A 6,785-nucleotide genomic window follows, 5' to 3' on the forward strand; every position below is an offset into this window, starting at 1 on the left:
TAATAGCATCTTGACTTTAACATAAATTTGGGGTTCAGCATATACTACTATAAATTTCCATCTGATAATTTGAATGTCCTTCTGAACTCATTAAAGAAGAGATTAGGTCCCCGTAGTTTCTGTCTTTATAACCTCTGTGTTTACATGGAATATGGCATGTGCTCAATGAATACATATGACTGTGGATTTGAACTGAAATCTCAGTGGAAATGTTGAAGCACATAGGTGAAATGAAAATGAAGACAGGATTTTATATCATATAACAAATATTATATAAATAGTTATATAATAATAATAGAGAAAGTATCTACAAGTAATGAAGAAGTTAATGAAAAATGGGTGAACTTAAATGTTTATATACCAACACACAGTATCTAGGAATTAAGGAAATTTAAACTATTAACATCGACTGGCAAGTATGATTTCATAGGTGACCATATTAGTATATATATTGCATGCTGGGCCAAGGTATCTTCATGTATCTAGAACATATTTTTTTAATTTAAAATTTTTATTCTTTAAAAGCATACAAATATTTTATGCTCGTGTAGAGGAAAAAAATTCTAGGATTTCTATATCCAGTAGAAGCCAGTTTAGCATTTGAATATTTGTTCTACTAAAAGAATTTTCCGGGGCTTCCCTGGTGGCTCAGTGGTTAAGAATCCACCTTCCAATGCAGAGGACACGGATTCAAGCCCTGGTACGGGAAGATCCCACATGCCGCAGAGCAACTAAGCCCGTGTGCCACAACTACTGAGCCTGTGCTCTAGAGCCCATGAGCCACAACTACTGAGTCTGCATGCCACAACTACTGAAGCCCACGTGCCTAGAGCCTGTGCTCCACAACAAGAGAAGACACCACAATGAGAAACTCGTGCACCGCAACAGAGTAACCCCTGCTCGCCGCAACTAGAGAAAGCTCGCGTGCAGCAACGAAGACCCAATGCAGCCAAACATTAATTAATTAATTAATTAATTAAAAATAAATAAGTAAAGAATTTTCCCTGTTTGTTACATACTGTTTTGCTTTTGCTTTTTTCAAAAGTCTAGAAGTATATGCTATTTTGAGTATTTGAATACAGATTTTTATATCTATAACCATGTTTCTACATTAATACATCTGCATCATGCAAAAAAAAAAAAGTATATAGCTAAGCATATGAAGATTGAACCACCTGAAAAGAAGCATTTGTTTGATTAAAATGGTAGAGGACTAGATATGATATCCCTGTGGAATAGTATTATAAACAACTCAGTATGTGAATAATGATTTCCTAAAATATCTTGGAAAACAGGCAACAAGGCAAAATCTATTAGTAAAATGTTTACCTTCTGAAAGCATGCAACCTAGAATATTGTAGAACAGAGTTTTCAAACAGGAGTCTACAGATCAGCATTTATCTGTAAGCCCAGTGAGCTTGCTAAAAATCCAGCTTTCTAGCCCCAAATCAAAATCTCTAAATCAGAATCTCTGAGGCTGGCTTCATGAACTAGAATAGAAGTGCCCCATGCTTGGTTTAATGCTCTGCTATCATCATCTTGAAATTCTCAATGACTTTTGAGCAAGGGGCTTCACACTTTCATTTTACAGTGTGCCCTGCTGATGATGTAGCTGTTCCTGGGAAGGAACACTCAGAAATCTGTATTTTAGATATGCACTCATGTGATTTCAATTCAGGCGTCTGCAGACCACACTGGGATACACACTGAAGATTGAAAACAGCTGACTTTGAAGGTAAAAAAGCAAGGAAAGGAAATGTTACTCTGGACATACTTCTTATCATCTAGGAAGAAGGGGCTATGAGAATAGAGGCAACAGCAGCCATGGGAGATAGTAACCATGTCATCCTAGTGTTTGTAAAAGCCAAGGAGTGAGACTCAGAAAAGCCAAACACTATACTCTTATTAAAGAACATACTGTATGCTAACACATATATATGGAATCTAAGAAAAAAAAAAAAAAGGTCATGAAGAACCTAGGGGCAAGATGGGAATAAAGACACAGACCTACTAGAGAATGAATGGACTTGAGGATATGGGGAGGAGGAGGGTAAGCTGTGAGAAAGTGAGAGAGTGGCATGGACATATATACACTACCAAACGCAAAACAGATAGCTAGTGGGAAGCAGCTGCATAGCACAGGGAGATGAGCTCGGTGCTTTGTGACCACCTAGAGGGGTGGGATAGGGAGTGTGGGAGGGAGGGAGACGCAAGAGGGAAGAGATATGGGAACATATGTATATGTATAACTGATTCACTTTGTTATAAAGCAGAAACTAACACACCATTGTAAAGCAATTATACTCCAATAAAGATGTTAAAATAAATAAATAAATAAAAATAAAAATAAAATTAAAAAAAAGAACATTTCCAAAGTTCTGAGACAGGTTGTGCATTTGGTCAGAAAAAAGTCAGAGATTCTAAGGTATTATGAACTTAATGTGAGCCCTGACCAAATGTATTAATCAAAAATCAAAGATAAGATCTTCATGGCTGAACAGGCAGTGCCCTGAGCTCAGACATTTAAGGTTGACAAGACACAAGAATATCAAAGACTGAGAGAATCTGAAGGAAGTCTACAAAGACCTGGAACATATGAAAGTTCTCAGGGCAAAATAACAAGGGCTTTTGGATAGATTAAGTAGAATAGGAAAGGGATTCAAATGGAATAAAAATCCAACAATGAGAACATTGTCCAAGAATCTGATGAGGTAATTAATCAGTCAACTCTGAGAGATGAAGCTTTTCCTGGCCCAAAGTGAGCCCACAATCTTCCCATAAGAGGGAGCACTGAATTCTAGCACAAATATTGGGAACATTTAATTTAGACCACTGTTACCATGCTAGAGTAATAGGAACAATACAGACACCATGACGAATACAGAGGAAGCGCTTCATAGATGTTAACTAAACTTGTAACTCTATGCTGGTTAATATATGGAAGTGCTACCTTCGGCCACTCCAGATAAAACTGTGTTCTACTGGAATGTTCCATAATACCAAAAAATCCCAGGGCCTTCTCCACTGAGTTTTCCCAAATACTGATTAATCTCATCAAGCTCACCTTGGCAATTTGTTTGAACACCTGTGTATAAATTTTTAGCTTCAGCTTCACTGGTTATTAACTGGTCTGGATCCCTGATAAGTAACCTTTCTTAGCTATGTTGCAGAAAGACTCACTTGCTCAGAACAATCCACACCCCTGGGGAAAAGTTTGCAATTTATGACAAAAAATATAATGTCAAGGAACAAAGCAGAGTAGATTTATTTGTATTCTGTTTTGTTTCCTTTTCTCTATCAAGGAAAATAATTTTTAAGCTGGCAAATCTAGAACAAACATCATTAGGAGGGAACTGAAGTGCAAGATAGGTGCAGAGATAATAAGGGAGTGCTTTACAGCTTTAAATTAATTCAAGCCTTCAGGCCTAGATAAATTGTATCCCAGGATATTTAAATAACTTGCAGATGTGATCAAGGAACTATTGTTGCTAAACTCAAAGAAATCACAGAGAAAAAAGGAGGGCCCAGAAGTCTAGAGATTGGCAAATGCTATCCCTGTTTCTTCAAGTGGGTGTGTGGGTGAGAGTCAGAAGAAACGGATTCTAAAAATTAAAAACTCAGGGTAAGCTTCTGGTTAAATTCTTGAACAGTGGTTAAGCAGTCTGTGAGTAGCTCCCTTGCATGCAGAGAACTGTCTGTATTGTTCAACACCGAATCCTCAGGGTCCTTCACAGACTGTGTCATTAGTAGGTACTTAATAAATATTTATTGAATTTTAGCTGACTATTTAGAAAGGAAGGTTGTGTTTGAAATCAGCACGGATTCACTGAGAAGTACACGTACGCAAGCTGCTTACCCTCTGAACCTCATTAGCGTCCAAGGCAGGCCAGGCCAGGTTATGCTGTAGAGACAACCCCAACCTCTCAGTCTTAAATCAAAATGACTTACTCTTTGCTCGCACGTCATGTCCCTGTGGAGGGCTGTGGCTGCTGTTCCGTGGCACCCTCACTCCAGGACTCAAGCCACCATCTGAAGCACTGCCTATTGTAGAGGCAGAGAGAAAGAGAGAAACCTGTGTGGGATTGGCAAACCCACTCTTAACAGCTACCACCTGGAGGGGATGCACGCCTCCAGTACATTCCATTGTTCTAACAAGCCTCATGGCTACGCCTACCTTCAAAGAGTGAGAAAAGAAATGTGAACTTACCTCGTATCCAGGAGGAGGACCAGAAATAATCTAGTTTAAAGCACCAGTGGCTACCATAGTTATCTTATCTGTAAAATGGAAATTATAATAGCCATCTCTTATATGGGTTATAATATAATTACAGTATAGCTATCTGTTATAATAATTATCTTGCTTTTTTTTTTTTTTACAAGAAAGTGTAATAGCACTTTGCTTTTCTAAATCAATTCAAATCTAATGCTTAGCCACCAGTGCCCAAGCTGGTGAGTAATTTAGTACTAATTATGCTTTTGGTGGGGTTGGCAAAAGAACAGCATTTATCTCCTTAAGGTTGCACAAGTATCAGGAATTCCCTAGTGGTCCAGTGGTTAGGACTCTGCGTTTCCACTGCAGGGGGCACAGGTTCAATCCCTGGTCAGAGAATTAAAATCCCGCAAGCCACGAGGTGCGGCAAATAAATAAATAAAATCAGCCCTTTAAAAAAGTTGCACGAGTATCCAAAGTGCTTTCATCCTGCCTTGAAAATAAGGAAAGATTCTCTATTCTTCATTATATCATGGTCACAGCTAAGAAATAAATTATCCAAACCTATGCGATCCACTAGAAAATGGGCTTTTCTTGCTATTTCCATGCTTAGGTTGGGCACAGTTCATTTGGAAGTAGGGTGGGATCATTGTGAGGCCAAAAGCTCTGGCCGATTGTCTAGCCTCCATGACTGCACCTTGCAGCCACCCCTTTGGAAGCCCTGTTCTCTCCTTTGGTTACTACACAGGAACATAATTTCCACCATCATGGACATACACCTTCTACCAGAGTCTTAAGGAATATTTTAGTGTTATAGCTCTGTCCAAGGCTGTCTACTTCCTCCATACCTCCCACCACATGGGGTCTCTGTTCTATCCCACTCTAGAATGAACTGGCTTAGTCCTTTAAATGGATTTCTGTTTTCAGAAACAAGAGGTGGAGAGAGGAGGTTGTGGTTTAACAACATCTGCTTTAAACCTTGCAACATCAATACCCCTGAAGCGAAATAACAAAAACCTGGCTGAATCCTTGTTAAGAGGAAGAAATAGAGTGGGAGCAAAATACAAGTTAGGGATACAACATTCATCTTTAATAATATTTCAAGGTAATATCTTTAATTTGGTGATTAAATGAAAATATAAGTAGAATCAAATACAGTACCTGACAGAGTAGGCTTTCAATAAATGACAGTTTCTATTATAACTGTCAAATCATGTCTAATTGGCCATATTTCCATGTTTAGAACAGTTACTCAACTGGTTATTTGAAGGATGATATAGTCAAATTGTCTCTGCTCTATGGATTGGGGGAAATAAGCACTGTGTTTTTAGGACGCAGAACATGGAATCTTACATCTAATTCTCCTCCTTCATTTTACAGATGAGGGTTCATAAAACATGCAAACTTTTAACAGTCAGAAATTTTACATTGTTCTCTTTGTTGAGTATTACTGTCCAATTCTATTCCTGTTTTTTTGTTTGTTTGTTTTAATAGTTTTAATGTTATCAAAAATAAACCATTGTGTATGTATGTAGTTATCACATAGTGAACTCTCATCAGAAATTATCTCTAATAACCTATAAGTTGAAAATTCTTCTAGGCCACCTTCAGTTTTATTCAAACAATTGGCAATCACTTGGCCAGCAAAAAATACCAAAATCTTGTATTTCCTTTTGGAGGGTTTTTTCAGGGTTTTTTTCCATTTCAGGATTTTTTTTTTTTTTTTTTTACAATTTGGGGCAGGGCACTGTAGTAGCATTTAGGGTGAATGAGAGGTAAACATCTTTCTTTAGTAAAGTACAAGCTGGGTGATTGAGAAAGGAGAGATAGGGAAGGATTTGGTGAGTAACTGCACCTGAGAAGTTCATTCTAGGTAGATCAGTTTTAGGAAAGACTATATTGGGGATCAGACGATTGATTCACATGCCTGTGAGCCCTTGCTAAGGACCCCAGTTGAAGGACACCAGCACAATACCAACGGAATCCTTAGGGCTTTAAGTCATCTTTTTTGGTTTGAGCAGGCACCCCTGGAGTTCTTAGGGATTAACTTGAGAGAAGTGTTTAGTAATATACCTTCCTGCCAATCACTTAGGAAGGCTCAACTAAATTATTATTGGAAGGATTACATTCTGTTTTTCAAATTTATCATACTTATTAACTCTATAGAGAAACTTGAAATCAAGATTGCCCTCAATTTATTTTCAAGCTAAAGGGTGACAAGCAATTTCAGTCTTAATAGTCTGAAGAATAAGGGTCAAGAATCTGTAAAACCCAAATCCTGACCACAGCTTTCAACCCGGCACCTCATATCCACTTTCTGACACTTGCTAAAAATGTCACTGACTCACTAAGTAAAATCAGAACCAATAAATAGTGAAGAAAATTTTATTGCACTCCTTTTTAAAATGTTATTTTCTTTATTTTACCTTTTTCTAGTTTGAGATCATTGTTGATATTAAATATACAGACTAAAAGAGAAAAAACACTGAGTTTTTTTCTCTTTTAAGTTTACCATTCACTTTTCCTAGGTTAAAGCCTTCTTTTATTTTATTTCAAGCTATTAATACAGAATCTC

This window comes from Balaenoptera physalus, assembly GCF_965194825.1.
Source record: "Balaenoptera physalus genome assembly, chromosome: 3".
Lineage (NCBI taxonomy): Eukaryota > Metazoa > Chordata > Mammalia > Artiodactyla > Balaenopteridae > Balaenoptera > Balaenoptera physalus.